The 17,463-nt window shown below is 41.6% G+C and overlaps 1 protein-coding gene across 4 annotated transcripts in view; it reads right to left on the bottom strand.

Annotated features, from left to right (window-relative positions):
• Positions 1-17,463, bottom strand: part of LRRC8D (leucine rich repeat containing 8 VRAC subunit D) — a 122,719-nt gene that overhangs the window by 57,521 nt on the left and 47,735 nt on the right. The gene's annotated exons all lie outside the window — the stretch shown is intronic.

Below are 17,463 nucleotides of genomic sequence, written 5' to 3'. Positions count from 1 at the left end.
AGAAAGTATATCTAAATTTTAAAATTAAGAAAAGGCAATTTTGACACACACATGGAAAGGCTCAACTGCACGTGCTGTTTTGTGAACTAGTGGGTCTTGAGACTTGACTCCACATCCTGTACCAAGTCCCCACTCATTGCTGACTTCCTCTTTCCATAGTTTCAGATAATGAAACTCTCTACATGGTAACGTGGTTTTAATTCCCAACTAGTTTAGATTTCTATAAAAGTTACAACTTAAAAATACATACCGAAAAACACAGATACCGAAGGTACAGACACCTGAATCTGTTGCCTCTTTCAGCAGACTGAATTACGTACAAATACCTACCAAAATCGCTTTCTGTGTGAAGAGTCCAAAGAATAGCTATTTCTTTTACTGGCCCATCATGTTTTTAATTATAAAGGAATGATATATCATTTTGTAAATGCAAAGACTGACAGTGAGTGTTCACTGTTTCACTAAAAATCCCTCAGTGTATCCAGAGTTATACAAGAAATTGGAATATTTTTGTTAAACTAACTTAAATTCAACCATTTATTCAACAAAATTTACACATCACTAATGAATATGCCTAGTGCTATATGGAAATGTGTAATAAATACAGAGTTCTAGTCCTCAGGGAGCTTGCGGTCTGGAGGAGGGGTAAGATGTTTACACCTGCAAATATCACTCACAGATTCAAATGGGGATGTGACTCTTATCTTATTTACCTGTGTGTCTTCACCACCAGAGTTTGTGACTCATATCAGATACTCAATAAATGTTGGCTGAATAGATAATTGAGGGGAAAATGTCACAGGCTATAAAGTGCAACAAAGGAAGCAGAAATTAGTTTGGACTTGGGGCTTCAGAAAAGGAAATGGAGATGGAAATGAGAAAAGGCCAAAGACAGGTGGGCGAGAAGGAGAGATTAATGCTGGAATAGTTGGAACCAGTCGGTAAGAACCTGTTTTTCATTCTGTAGGAGATGAAACGCCATTGCAGATCTTTGAACAGGGCAATAAAGTGATACAGGTTATACCTGAAAAAATTAGTCTGACAGTCTACATTTAGGAGAGCAAGTGTGGAAATTGGTTCAGAGACTTTTGCCAATAGTCTGTTGAAGAGGAAATCAGGTGCTAAACCCAAGAGGTTGAAAGGGGATAGAAAGGAAAATATATTCAGGGTATCTGGGTGACTGGGCAAGAGTTGCTGCTTTATTTTTAATTTTTTTTTTAACGTTTTTATTTATTTTTGAGACAGGGAGAGACAGAACATGAACAGGGGAGGGTCAGAGAGAGGGAGGCACAGAATCTGAAACAGGCTCCAGGCTCTGAGCTGTCAGCACAGAGCCCGACACGGGGCTCGAACTCATGGACTGCGAGATCATGACCTGAGCCGAAGTCGGCCGCCTAACCGACTGAGCCACCCAGGCACCCCAAGAGCTGCTGCTTTAAATCCCATTTTCTGATTTAGATTCAACCGATATTCTATTAACTCCTTCAGAGATACGCATATATGACACCAAGCTTAGACCCGTCACATGCTCATGGAGCAGTATTATTGCCCCTCACATTATGTATGGAGACAAAGTTTCTGCAGTACGCTCAGCAAGAAATTGGGGGGGGGGGTGGGAATCAAGCCCTGGTCTCCCGGGTATTCTTTCCGGTCATGACACATGTTCAACCTAATGAGATTTCTCTGCATTCCAGGCTAGAACTGGAATCTAAAGTTCATCATTCCAATGTCAATATATTCTGCAGGAAACACTTTGCTTGTGATGGTCCTAGAAGTCGACTCTGGAAAGTCAACTTTTTCATTTGGATTAGAAATATGCCTCCAATACACCTCTTTCCCTTGTCTTACCCAGTTCTGTGTCTCTACAAACCCTGTGTTCAGCCACGCTAGACTCTTAACATTCCTTGCCTCACATATCCGGACCACATTTTCCTTTACACAACTGCTTTTCTGATCTGTAGAATGAAGAAGACAGTACCAAACATCACAGAGACATACAAAACACACAAAAAAGTCTCACACGCAGTAGATACCAAACCAATGTGAATTATTACATCTGCCCCCCGCCCCAACATATTTGTTTTTATTTATTTTTGAGAGGGTGAAAGAGAGAGAACAGACACACACACAAGTGAGGGAGAGGGGCTGGGGGAGAGGGAGGGGGAGAGAATCTCAAGCAGGCTCCATGCTCAGTGTGGAGCCCGATCGATGTGAGGCCCAATCCCACGACCCTGGGATCATGACCCAAGCTGAAATGAAGAGTAAGACGCTCAACTGACTGAGCCACCTCAGTGGAGCCTCCTCTTATTTGTCTTTTAAAGTTCAGTCCGCATCGACTCCATGGATTGATCCAGGAAGAATTAAATGGCTCCCTCTGTTTGCAATTGGATTTTAGTTTTTTGTTTTTTTTTTTATAGTCTCCTTTATGTTCTGGCTAAAATGCTCATGTCTACTTCTCCAATTAGAAAACTAAGGCACTATCTCATTTACATTTTTATCCTCAATGAGGCTGGTATAGTGTGAAGGATACAGTAGGTCCCAAATAAATAGGTGCTGAATCCATCCATGTACACTTTCATTAGTAAACTGCTGATTAATCTTAAAATGGATTTGTCGGGAAGATGATTAGATAACACACATCACTGGAACAAATGTACCTACTAATGCGTCACATTTAGTAAGTCAGTCTCATTCACATACAATTTATCTAAAAAGAAATAATTCCTTCTACAAGACACTCTAAGGTAACATCACAGATTTCACAGGAAAATATTCGTTTGTGTTCTAGTATCTTTGAAGTGTGCAGTATCACAGCAAACACCACCATCTCGTCCAGCTTCCTATCCATTCCCTCATCCCTAACAGAATGGTCTGATTGAGCTCATCCAAGGTCTATGAATAGCAGATTGCTGGCCAGCACTGGTGCTTAACAAATGTTTCCTTATACTGAGCTTACGTCTGTAACTTCTACACGTTAATTCTAGCTCTGCAATTTATATTACTAAGGTTTCCACCCCAAGAAAACTTATAATTGGAACCACAGTCTTCTAAGCTGCATCCTCACTCCACAGTTCACACAAAAAGAGAGGGGAAGTACTGAATTTAGAGCAGGAGAAAAGTTTTTATTGCTTACTCTCTTTCAATTCAAGTGATGCAAATGGGTGTCAATGGGCTGTAGATAAATGTGCTGGAAAAGCAGTAGATAGAGTTGAACAGGCACGTGCAATGGGGTGATACGGAGCAGGGAGGTGCAGACAAGTGCACGTAAAAACCGAGCAAGTCCAACAGCTGTGCTTATTGTACAGCCTAATCCCTTAAGGGCCACATCGCATCGGAGACTTTGATACTTCCATATCCTCCCTCCCTAAGATGACTAAAGTTTCAGACCACACATGATTTTAAGCTAGAGGATATTAATAGTTGACTATTTTCTCATTCTTTCTGCTCTATGTCAAATGGGCCATGAAAACGTTCAGCAGGTTCACTGTATTTCAGATATATTCAAACACAATCTACAATTTGAAAACGGAAAACAAACAGCACGCGATGGCCTAAAGATGGGATCACTACTTGCAGAATTAAACAGTGCCTACGATCTGGGCAAGGTTTTCTCCTTATATTGTTTGCTTATCGAGGAGTGTTGCAACATGGTCTTACAGATCAAAAAGGCAGCCTTGGAGAGCAACTGCTGAGCACAGAATATCTGCTGAACACTGATGTTCCAGCCTTGGAGAACAGATCTAAGGGCTAAAAAGTACTGTCATATCATCACCATCTCAGAAAGCCTAAAAGTACATTTTTTAAGAGGCCACATTCATTGGCTTCTGGGAAGTCTTTAAAAGTGGTATTGTTTAGCCATGGCAAGTATATATATAGCACTGGATTATTTATTAGTAGACACTACTGAAGATGAGAAAGTTACCAAAGAGTCAGTTAAAAAAAAAAAACAAACTCAAAGTGATCTTATTCTGAATTTTTTTTTCACTTTTGGATTTCTACTACTATTATCATTTACAAACAATTGCCAACTCCCCCCTCCCAGCAGGTTCCTGCTGGTTCTGCTCACGGTTGTCTAACAGGGAAGACCATGGTAGGAGATTCTGACGTGTCTCAAGATAAAATAGAAACATACCTCCTTTCAAATGTTACGAGGATTTCTTCAACTTAGTCACTAAGAAATGTTCTGCTTCTAATTAAACATACCTAGTTCATTTGCGAAGAGTTTCTGCAAAACAATCTGGCCATCTATCTATCATCAGTGATAGATATATCTATCGTCTATCATCTGTCTGCAGTGACCCATCAGTAAAACTCTGACAATACCTTGCTGCCTATGTCACATGCTGGATCCATCTGGGTTAACCGTAATGAACCTACTGAAGCACAGCTGGTCTCCAAATTAGAAACAAACTACATTAGTCACATTAGCGTGCAAGTTATCCTGGAATTCAGAATCCACTTTCCTTTAAAAAAAAAAAAAAAAAAGGAGGGGTGCCCGGGTGGTTCAGTCAGTTAAGCATCCAACTTTGGCTCAGGTCAGGATCTCAAGGTTCATGGGTTCGAGCCCCATGTCGGGTTCTGTGCTGACTGCTCAGAGCCTGGAGCCTACTTCCAATTCTGTGTCTCCCTCTCTCTCTGCCCCACCTTTGGTTATGCCCTGTCTCTCGCTCTCAAAAGTGAATGAACATAAAAAAAAAAAAAAGGAGAGGGGTAAATAATAAGGATTATTTTCCTAACCTAGGCCACAAAAAACTTATGAAATAATGATAAGGGCAGCAAACACAAAGATTTTACTATGCGCAAGATGCTGTTTAAGCACTTTAACTTCATAACAGTCTTTGAAGGTAGGTACTATCACTATCTCTTTTACAGGTGAGAAAATTGAAGCAAAGAGAAACTAGGTAACCTAACCAAGGTCAAAAAGCTGATTAAGTGGTACAGAGGTAGATCCTGACACAAGTAACTCCTTAAAAATCACAATGGAAAAAATGAAAAGGAAAAAATGCATCCTTTCTAGACTTCTTTCCCTGGTCTCCCTCTTCCCAGTGGCCTGAAGGAAACTCTTGCCAGTATTTAATTGACACCTCAAAGCCAATCCCAATCTGAAACCTTTGCTCTAGTCCTGCACAGTCTGATACTGTCGCCACCAGTGAAAGGTGGCTATTTAAATTTAAATTAACTTTTTAAAATCAAATTAATTAAAACCAGATAAAACAAAAATTCCAGTTACTCGATCATATCGCTCACTCTTCAAGTGCTCAGTGCCCAAAAGGCAAGTGTTGCTGGCTAGCAGAGCAAATATTTCCACCTTGACAGAAAGTGCTACTGGAGAGCTCAGCTGTCTGACAAAGTTTCCTATAATGGGCCAAATAGTAAATATTTTAGGCTTTGCAGGCTGTACGGTCTTTGCAGCAATTACTCAACTCTGCCATTGTAGTGCAAAGCAGCTGTAGACAATACATGAAGAATGAATGTGGCTATGTTCCAGAAATGCAGCCAGCTGTGCCACAGGCCACAGTTTACTATGGTTACTACAGGTCACTTTGCCACAGGTTTGCCCTTAAGGTTTGATTTTCTACCATCCTGCAACTTCTCTTAATTAGCAGAGAAAAAACTGCAGCAAGATTCCCCTGCACTCCGTGGAGGGAAGCTTGGGTCACATAACGCGCTTTTCTTATCTCATCTCTCTCCCCTCACAAGAGCAAGGGGGCACATCTTCTAACACAGTAGCTCTTAAGAAGCCTAAAATACAGATTTTGGGGCCCCATCTGCAAAGCAGACTTTAGTGGGTCTGAGGTGGAGCCCAGGAAGGTGCATGTTAAATGAGCCCCACGGATGGGGGTCGGGGGGGGGGGGGGGAGTTACTCTGTGCAACACAGCATGAAAAATGCTAAGCCTTTGAAACACCAGGTGGGAGAAGGGAGGGAGGGTTAGGAGGTAAATTCCCCTCTAGAAGGTGTAATCCCCAAGCCAAGCAGAGAGAAGCTAGCACTTATACCCAACAGCCCCAGTAAAGTGCAAATGTCAACTGAGGAGATGAGGCACCAAACAGGCCAGCCGGAAAGAGCTCTGGGCAGGAGCAAGTGGGGAGAGTGCAGTTGGTCTGGCAGGGACGGCAGGGGACAAAGCAGCCTTCCTAAAGGACCTCAGGAGTGGACATACTCCCCAGCACGTGGACTCCCACCCTGTCTGCTGTTCCTGGAACCCAGCAGCAGCACAAAGAATTTTCAACTCTTTCTTTACATTATTTTTTTCCTTTATAAATGGATTCATTCAATATTAGCTGTGACCTTGTGCGAATCCCTCAGCTTCCCCCTAAAATGAAACAAAGTATACAGAGGGTTCTTGTGAAAATGAAATCAGTGAGTATGTGCAATGCACTTAGAGCACGCGCTCAGAGTTAAGTGCTCTAGAGGCGTTTGTTAAATGAAAAAATGCCATTTAACATTTAATGATCGCCTCCTGCCCGTCAGGTACAGTGCTAGATGCAAAACACAGAAAACAAAGAGAACCTCAAATGGAAACACTGCTGGATATGCTATCTGTATAAATAAGGGAGTGCTGTGGGAACACAAGAGATACAATTCTAGAAGTGTGTCACACCACAATGTGCATATAAACACAACTGCACTGTTCACTGAAAAATGGTTAAGATGGGAAGTTTTAAATTACCTGTTTTTTTTTTTAAACCACCATAAAAAAAGATCACAAATGAAAATTAAAAGGAGGGCGTGAGGAGAAAGGGGAAGAAAAGTTGATGGGGGTAATTTGGGACTGGACAAAAGCAGGAGGGATGCAGAGAGGATGTAAGGGTAGACCCAGTTCCTAAATGGAAGACTGCATTCCTGGATACATTGGGGATGCGGCTCAGAGGTGTCACATGGGAAGCACAGGGGTTAGGCTAGTTGTTTGAAATGGCATCTTAGTTTGTTCATCATTAAATCTCCAGCAATTACAAGAAACCAAAATACAAAAAAACAAAACAAAACAAAACAAAACCCAAACCCCTGAATGTTATTTATTGGGACTTAATATTATCAATCAGAAAATGGGGGCTTTTTTTTTTTTTAAAGGACATCAAGTACCTGACTCTCCTGTTACAAACTAGTCATTTTGCTTCCAAGAGACTACATTCCACAAAGACTCTTTAGTCACGACTTCCACTGTGGATTTCTGTGGTGGTGTTTTATGACATGTGGTATTATCTTCCTAGGTAAGAATATGTCACCTTATTGAAAAATAAACACTGTATCATTACTCCAAAAAACAAAGATACAACAACAAAAGCTCAAATGGTGAGTGTGTATGGTAGCCCAGAAGACCCCGGCGGATCCGCTCACCTCCTGAATCCTCCTCAGAACGGTCTCCTCTGCTCCGCCCCCATCGCTAGCCCTGCTCTGCCAGGGTGCTGTCCTCCACCCCACAGTTGCCAGAGGCTTCCGTACTTGGGTTTCCTTTGCCTGGAACGTTCGTTCTCCTGATACCCTATCTGGCACATACCTTCACTTCCTCCAGGTCTCTGCTCATGTCTACTGACTAACACCCCCTTCTCCCATTGCTCTGTCTCTTATCCTGCTCTATTTTTCTTATTAGCACTTGCTATAGGATAGATAACTCTTATCGGCTCCATCCACTACATGGTCTCCTTGAGGATAAAAACTCTGTGATGTTCCCTACTGTATCTCTAGCTCCTAAAACAGTGCCTGCTGTAGAGTAAATGATCAAAAACTATTTATGACCTGAATTGGAGTGTGTATGAAGAACACTTGACAAATCCTTATTGTATTATGGTATTTTGTAAGGGCCAAGTAGTCAAATATTTTGGAGTGTCTCACCTTTAATCACATGCATATTTTTAAACTTTTTTTTAAACTTAAAAAAATTTTGAACATAAAGACTTATTTAAAAAAATTTTTTAAATAGTAAAGCCCGGGGGCGCCTGGGTGGCGCAGTCGGTTAAGCGTCCGACTTCAGCCAGGTCACGATCTCGCGGTCTGTGAGTTCGAGCCCCGAGTCAGGCTCTGGGCTGATGGCTCAGAGCCTGGAGCCTGTTTCCGATTCTGTGTCTCCTTCTCTCTCTGCCCCTCCCCCGTTCATGCTCTGTCTCTCTCTGTCCCAAAAATAAATAAACGTTGAAAAAAAAATTAAAAATAAATAAATAAATAAATAAAAAGTAAAGCCGGGGGTGCCTGGGTGGCTCAGTCAGTGAAGCGTCTGACTTCGACTCAGGTCACGATCTCACAGTCCGTGAGTTCGAGCCCCACGTCAGGCTCTGTGTTGACAGCTCGGAGCCTGGAGCCTGCTTCAGATTCTGTGTCTCCCTCACTCTCTGCCCCTACTCTGCTCACGCTCTTTCTCGCTCTCAAAAATAAATAAACATTAAAAATTTAAAAAAAATGGTAAACTCTCCGATATTAAAAAAAATCAAATTGCAAGATCTATCAAAAGGATGTTTGTATTTTGCACAAGTCCAAAGATTCTACTTTTCTATTTAACATATAAATCAACATTGTTTATACCTTTATTCAGGTCTCTTGTTTATCCTCATAATGTTCTCGAGGGGTAGGGATGGGACAGGTATTTCCCCCTACTTAACAATGAGAAAATAGTCCAGAGAAATTTCCTTGTCCACACACACCCAGATCAGCAACAAAGTTGGCAACATGGACACCCTTCCTCTCTCACAAGTTCTACTGAATCATTAGGGCCAACTGATTCCAGTTCCACTTATGAGATATTCCTGTTATAGAAACTGCTGAAATGACAGACAAAGCAGTCTTGGAGCTAAGAATTAAATGGATCTATGAATAAACATGATCACCAACCAGTTCAGCCCCAGCCTCTTCTTCTACCAACCTCCTCACATCTTTGAACTACTACTTAAGGCACTGTCCTTACCTTTATCTGGGAATGGCAATTATACTCTTCAAATGCCACCTTTTGACTACTAAATTAAACATCTATAATTCAGATTATTGCATACTTTGTCACTACTAGATCCTATGGACACCCCATTGTCAATATATACTGAGTGGAGAAGAAAGCAGGATCCACTGACAAATGGCTACAATGTGACCCCAGTCCTTAGTGAATTTTTTGTCAGGTGATAAAGTCATTGCAGTATAACAATGATCCTTATTACTCTGAAATAATGAGAAACATCCAGGTATAATATCTCTCATTAAAAAAAATAGTTTATAGGAAAACAGATTCATTACTCAGGAGTCACAGAGTCCAATTCTATCTTGTTACAGATGAGAAAACGGAGACAAATAGTTTCAAAGACTTGTCCAAAGCCACACTACTAGTTTTGGCAAGAGCCAGAGCTAAAACCCTTGTCTCCCGCCTCCCACTTCAGAGTTCTGCATTTACAAGCTTGACAATCCACATACACTGGGATCTTTTCCTCCTAGTTTTTCCTTTTAATGATCTTTTCAGTTTTGTGTAGAGGAAAATTAGTCATTAAACAAAGTACCCACAGACCTTTTGATCGTTAAATGCCCCATAAATATTTGAGTGAACTGAACCGAATCTGGATATGACTTATCCCCGTAAGAAGCAGAATGCTTAATGCTTAAGACCATCCATTTGTGATTTTTGGTTTCCATAGAGATACATAACATTTACTGCTACATGTGGTCTGGCTTACATCTATGAACAAGCATTTCCTGATGAATGGCAACTCCCACAAGATATAATTTCCCAAATATTTTAGACAGCTGATGAAGAAAAAGCATTCCCCATAGAAAAGATTAACAACCTATTACGTCATTCAGCACTGAAAGGCACTCCAAGTTTGCTATGATATAGCTGAAGCCCTTAGAGATTTGTTTTAGGCACATAAGGGTAGACATCTAGGCTTTATTAACCAGTTTAACAGATGAGATTATAAAATTCAGGACTGAAAAACCATACCATCGATTTGATTCAACAGTCTAAATCAAGATAGTTTCCAATCCTACACAATGACAAGGAGGTCTTTGGTATTTTCATTCTTCAATGATTAGTGTTAGCTTTACAGAAGGGCCCTATTTTATATGATGGTGAGTCCCCTCCTCTACTGTATCCAGCATATCTGCAACATAACAATGCTGTCAGTTCATTCTGGGCATAAACATGAGAAGCCATGGGAAAGAGCCATGAGCTTCAATAACCGCCTGGCTTTTCATTGCTTCCAGCTGCTTGCTGTGGGGCAGGGCGGTGGGGGTGGGGGGGTGGGTGTTGGAGTTCAGTGTTTCTGTTAAGAACTGAACTTATCAAAAATGTTCCAGGTTAGGTCATTAAAAATACAAGAGCAACCTAAGAATGGCTTATATGAAACGATACATTTAGAAATACATATATTTTCTCCTAGCATCCTCTTCCCAGAAAGCTGTAACACAGAAACTGGTTTTGATCTCTTTCCTATTTTGGAACTTTGTATCAACAACTTTGAGGGGTTGTTGAGTTAGAGCAAAGGGGTCAAATATTTTTCAAAAAGGACAGGTTGAGTCAGTATCTTGATGTTCCCTAGATCTCTCTCTCTCTCCCCTGTATGATTACAGAAGCCTGCACACATTGTTTCTAAGAACATTTCAACAAAATTGCCTTTAGTGAGAACAAGACAACTGTTCACAGTCTGGACAGAATAACTAAATCGTTTGTACTAGATGCCTGGTTGTAATGTGGCTTACAAAAGCCATCTTTATTCCTCTTAGGTTATTAACTATTCCCACCTAAATTCCCAAGACTTTATCCTGATTTCAACTCTAACCCTCTCCCAAACTTACGGAAATTAGGCAAAATAATTAAGAGTTAAATCTCTTAAAAGTAGTCATTCATACAAGTTTGAACAAACACCATAAGCACTTATTATATACCTGGCACCGTGCAGGAGGCAGAGTAGGGCACACTGTAAAGTCACTTCCTGAAAGGGAAAGGGCTGAGTTGGGGAAGGGAACAAAAAACACACCAATACCAACTTCAGGGAAATGCAGTTGTATTGAGTAAGCAGATAGAACACACAGCAAAGTTAAAACAGTGAAATACAGACACTGCTTGGTTTCTCCAAAGGACCGCATAGAGGTAGCCCTTCGCCATCAATAGGATGGACTTTTCATGACAGCTATCATGGTAATTCTCTCAGAGATGCGGAATGAAGAAACAGAAGCTGGGGGAAGCAGAACAGACTGCGAAAGTCTTTGTACAGAATATGACTGGGTTGGTTCACGTCTTGCTTCCTCTGTGACAAACAGGAGAATTAAGTCCTGGTCACCAGAGTAGAAGAACCCCCATAGAGACTAAGGAAAGCATCGACAGCCACCTGCCTGCCTCCACTCCCCTGCCCACCCCTCACTGGGCAGGTTCAGAACTCGTGTCTTGGCAATGAAGTGTTGCGACCTGGAATGGATATGCAACATCTCTGAAAGCTGCTAGAACACTCTCTACATTGCATGCAGATAATAAGGCTGCCCTTCACGCACGCAGGGCAACTCAACTCAACGGGCACTTACCATGGCAGTTCCATGTCGTTAACGCCATGCTAGTTTCTGTCAGTGGACAATTTACATTTATTATTATTATTATTATTATTATTATAAATAATCTTTTTTTTTTACGTTTATTTTTGAGACAGAGGGAGACAGAGCATGAACGGGGGGGGGGGGGGGGGCAGAGAGAGAGGGAGACACAGAATCGGAAGCAGGCTCCAGGCTCTGAGCCATCAGCCCAGAGCCCGACGCGGGGCTCAAACTCACGGACTGCGAGATCGTGACCTGAGCTGAAGTCGGACGCTTAACCGACTGAGCCACCCAGGCGCCACGACAATTTACATTTAAACTATAGTACTTGTCCCCAAAGAACTTACACTTAAGTTGCAGACAGAATATACTCTCGGGAAAGCAAATATGTATAGACCTAAGCCATATTCAAATTTATAAATTCTAAGTTTGAAATTCTGCAGAATATTCCTAGGTAGTGAGGAAGAAATCATTCAAGGGACTGAGCTATATAAACCGGGTCAAGAGAAAATAGAATGACCCCAATGATGAATGTAGGTAAAAGCCATAGGTGCCCAAAAGGAAAACTGGAGAAACATAAGATAGCATTTAAAAGCAAACAATCCGAAATGAAGACAAAACATAAAAACAACCCCACAATATTTTCAGTGAAGCTTTACTGTGGAAAAGAGTCACCAAAGGTACTGAAATAAATGTCTGCCACCTGTACCAAACCAAACCAGATAGGATAAGTCACCAACATCTTCCAACTGCAAATCACCAGAGCACTTTATAATGAAGGTGATTGACATAAATCATTAACTCTTGAGATGATACTTAAGGTATCTTGTTAGTGGTCCTCTAAGTAGCAGAAAGAAACAAGTGTTAATGAAAAAACAAAAACAAAAACAAAAAACGGAACCCTACTGCTATCAGAGACCTACGAGTAATTATGCCCTATGTAAATTAATGTAAATGCAAGCAGTCTAAAAACTCTAAGCGTTGAATTCTGTTCAAATGTATTTTAAGTCTAAGAGTAAATGTATTTCTTATGAGGTGTAAGAGGATATCTTCTGAATATTTGAACCCTCAAAGACCGTTAGGTACAGGTACTTAGAAAAAAAGCACTTCTGTATGTTTTAATTAATCATTAATGAGGCTCCAAATACCAATTCAACCTCAGGTAATCATCTACCCACTTTCTTTAACAAAGTACAAAACAGAAGCTATGCTACACTGTATTACCCATGAGACTACGACCTTTAACCCTAGATATGGGTAAGATAACTCGACCCTGTAAATATAAGACAGCTGCAAGAAAAGGCCAAAGATACTCATCATGCTAACTGCTTGGGGCTCGTACCTTCTAGCAGTGGCAAATGAACTTTCCTTCACTAGCGTTTTATCTGTAAACAACTTACATAACTTTGCAACCTTGAGGCATGAATGAACCAACACAGGAAGTAACTTCACCATCCATTGCTTCAATGCTGTGTTTATGAAATATCTCATCTCAGGAACAGATTTTGAAGCAGAATTGTTAAAGCGCGGTTCTATGCCCAAATGGAAGGTATGGAGTGTCCTACGGAAATTATCTAGATTTAATTCTTCCCAGAAGAACAGAATAGTTCCGTTGAGAATACTACTCGTTTACTTCCAGATTATCAAACTGGACCAATGTTCATCAAGCTGAACTGGGAGGGGTACCCGGTCCCAGGCGGTCACTGCTCTCTGTCAGCTGTTCTTCCATTATAGCTTAGTCCTGAAGAATCGTACAGCCAAGGAGGGGGCGGATGCTGGGAGCTACAACCACGAAAGCACCTATGACATCAGATTGGATTCCTCTGGGGAGTGGCAGAATGCAAAATGCTTCTCATTTCCTGACAAAATGGTGTTTCTTGAGTTTCCCTTCTAAATGTCCATACCTAAAAGGAAGGTTTTTTTTTTTTAATGTTTTTATTTATTTTTGAGAGAGAGACAGAGCATGAGCAGGGGAGGGGCAGAGAAAGAGAGAGACACAGAATCCGAAGCAGGCTCCAGGCTCCGAGCTGTCACACAGAGCCCGACGCGGGGCTCGAACTCATGAACCGTGGGATCGTGACCTGAGCCGAAGTCAGATGCTTAACCAGCTGAACCACCCAGGTGCCCCTGAGGGGTGTCTGGGTGGCTTGGCTGGTTAAGCATCTGACTCTTGATCTCAGCTCAGGTATTGATCTCAGGTTGTGAGTTCAAGCCCTACGTTGGGCTCCATGCTAGGAGTAGAGCTTACTAAAAAAAAAAACTTCAGTGTACATCAATTTTCTAGAAAAACTAAAAGGCAAGCAAACACAATTTAACTGCTTTTATCTTCTAATTAAGTAGACTTAAGCACCCAACCAAGCTTAAGAGAACCACTACGGTTCTCAGACCATCAGAGCAGAGCTTGAACCTAAGTCTACCACCGGCTTTGGTATCCTTCACCCCGCTTCCTTCCCAATCCTTTAACTCTGCACTGATATGGCACCTACCCTATGTCCCCCAGCTAGAATTGTTGGAGTCCTCTTCAAGTCATCTGCCAACTCTCATATCCAGAAGGTTGCTGAGTCCTAACGGTTTTAGCTTAGAAACTGTTCACCCAGCCTTCTTCTCCCCACTGCCCAAATCCAGGCTTTAACCACAACCGAACTCCCTGCCACCTCTTTCTATCTACTGCAGCCTACTGTCTTTAGAAAAGAAAATGGAAATCTAATCGTACTTTTCCCCTGCTGGTTCTGGGATCAAGTTCAACCTTCACAAGTGTGCACAAAGCTGCAACGACTACTTCAGGTGCACCATGATCACATACCCTGTGAGGTTCCTGCCACCCTCAACTGTACCTACAGTGAGCAGGCCAAGAGAGCAATGACAAAATCCCCATCAAAATAATACGGTGGTGATATTTGCACCAGGTTCTTCTTCTACACCTTTCCCCAATTCCTGTTGCAAAGGCTCCGACGGGGGAGGAGGACTTTTTTTGTACTGAGTACAGTGGCTGAGAGGACGGGCTGGAAGCCTGGACTCCTCCTGGCGTGCCCCTTGAGAGCTGGTGTGATCCTGGACAAGTTACTTATTTGTGCTGAGCCTAAACTTCCTTTTCTGCAACACGGGACTAAGGAGGGCTGACCTCACCTCAAGCGTTGTGTCAATTAAGTGACACAGTGAGTGCTTATATTGATGTGCTTTATATGGGGAGGAATGAAGTGAGGTATGTTTACATAAATAAACCTCACGGGCATCACAGAATTCACAAATACTCTTCAAGCACGTGTGATGGGGTGTGCAGCAGTTGTGGGCGAGATGACGCGGATGTTTTTAAAGACACCCGTGTGATCTAAGGAGGCCTGTCAGCTTTTAAAGGACTTGATCTAGGGACGCTTTACTTTGCAACCCCTTTTTATTTTTATTTTTTTATTTTATTTTTAATGTTTATTTATTTTTGAGACAGAGAGAGACAGCATGAACAGGGGAGGGTCAGAGAGAGAGGGAGACACAGAATCCGAAACAGGCTCCAGGCTCTGAGCCGTCAGCCCAGAGCCCGACCTGGGGCTCAAACTCACATACCGTGAGATCATGACCTGAGCCAAAGTCGGACGCTCCACCGACTGAGCCACCCAGGCGCCCCATTGCAACCCCTTTTTAAATTTTTTTTTTTTTTTTCAAATTTTATTTATTTTTGGGACAGAGAGAGACAGAGCATGAACGGGGGAGGGGCAGAGAGAGAGGGAGACACAGAATCGGAAACAGGCTCCAGGCTCTGAGCCATCAGCCCAGAGCCCGACGCGGGGCTCGAACTCACGGACCGCGAGATCGTGACCTGGCTGAAGTCGGACGCTTAACCGACTGCGCCACCCAGGCGCCCCTGCAACCCCTTTTTAAATGATGTAAAGTTCCCTGGAAGAGATCAGTAGTTTCTGATTCTGACATTTTAGGATCTTAAACTCTTCTGATTTGTTTGCTTCATTACATCTTCTTCAAAACCAGGAATAAAAACTCTGTGCCAGACACCAAGTAGAGTACTGGGGAATATAAAGTTGACTCTTATATTAGCCCACCATTAGAAGGCCATTCTTTGGCTTGGTTGTGCTGGTAAATTTAGTACCTTTAAAAGAAATCTCTTACATTTGGGTCCATTTTCCACCTTTTCGTGTTTCCTTTGCTTGTCACAGACAAGGATTCTACTTAATAGGTCTCTGAAAATGAGAGACTGCTCAACCCCTTCCACTTAAATTCTAACCCATCAACAGGCAGTCCTTCCAGTCAGGGCAGCGATTTTCTCTCAACCTTCCAATCCCTGAAGTCACAGGGTCAAAATGTGGGTCATAATTTGTACCTTTTAAGAATTCCCAAAGCATGTATTTCTTAAATGTATTAGAATTCCCAAGAACTCCCAAGGAAATCTTCATTTTAAGGGAAAAAATTTTAGTTAAGTATCTTTACATGAAAAGATGTTCTATATCACTAGTCACTAGAGAAACATAAATCACAATGAGATACCACTACACCCCTACTGATATGGCTATAATCAGGAAGACAGATAATAACAAGCGTTGGCCAGAATATGGAGAAACCGAGACCTTCATGCACTGCTGCTGGCAATGCAAAATGATGCAGTTTATTTTATTTATTTTTAATATTTATTTATTTTTGAGACAGAGACAGAGCGTGAGTGGGGGAGGGGCACAGAAAGAGGGGGAGACACAGAATCGGAAGCAAGCTCCAGGCTCGGAGCTGTCAGCACAGACCCTGACATGGGGCTCGAATCCACAAACCGTGAGATCATGACCTGAGCTGAAGTTGGACGCTTAACCAACTGAGCTACCCAGGCGCCCCTAAATGCAAATGATGCAGTTTAAATGATTAAAGTCTGGCAGTTCCTCCGTATGTTAAATACAGAATTACTACAGGACCTATCAATTCTACTCCCAGGTATATACTAAGAGAAAGGAAAATATAGGCCCCCACAAAAATGTGTACACAAATGTTCATAGCAACATTACACACAACAGCCCAAACGTGGGAAACAACCCAAATGTCTGTCAACCAAGAAGAATGGATAAAATTTGGTATATCATATCTAGTTTCAGTTTTGCAAGATGAGAAAGTTCTGAAAATCTGTTTCACCACAATGTGAACATAATACGGCTGAACTGACACTTAAGGATTTTTTTTTTTTTTTTTTTTTTTTGCCATAGGGGAGCCTGGGTGGGTTCGGTCAGTTAAGCATCCAAGTCTTGATTTTCGATCAGGTCGTGATCCCAGGGTCATGGGATCAAGCCTCACACTGAGTGTGGAGCCTGCTTAAGATTCTCTCTCTCCCCTTATGCCCCTTCTCCCCTGCTCTCTCTCTCTCTAAATAAAAAATTTTTTTGGCAAATCTAGACAATGGAACATTATTTGACAAAAAAAAAAAAAAAAGAAATACTGACACTACAACATGGATGAACCTTGAAAACATTATGCTCAGGGAAAGAAACTAGTCACAAAGGTAACATACTATATGATTCTACTCATATTAAATGTTCAGAACAGGCAAATCTACAGAGACAGAAAGTAGATTAGTGGTTGCCAGGGGCTCGGGGAGAATGGAGAATGACTTGTAATGAATTTCTTTTCTTTTTTTTTTTTTAGTTTTATTTATTTAAATAATCTCCACATTCAACATGGAGCCTGAACTCACAACCTGAGATCAAGACTCACATGCTCTTCTGACTGAGCCAGCCAGGTGTTCCAAGTCTTTTTTAGGTGATGAAATATTATAAAGTTGATTGTGGTGATGGTTGCACAATTCTGTGAAAGTACTAAACACCATTGTACACTTTAAATAGGCCAATCGTATGTCATGTGAACTATATCTTAATCAAGCTATCAAAAATATGTAAGCAAAAAAACAAAAACAAAAACAAAGGACAATTAAGTGAATTACTTGGTCCTTAGGCTAAAGCCATGACATTCTGTTTAGCTTAATAAA

This window comes from Lynx canadensis, chromosome C1 (genome assembly GCF_007474595.2).
Source record: "Lynx canadensis isolate LIC74 chromosome C1, mLynCan4.pri.v2, whole genome shotgun sequence".
Lineage (NCBI taxonomy): Eukaryota > Metazoa > Chordata > Mammalia > Carnivora > Felidae > Lynx > Lynx canadensis.
This window is presented reverse-complemented; position numbering and strand designations above follow the sequence as displayed.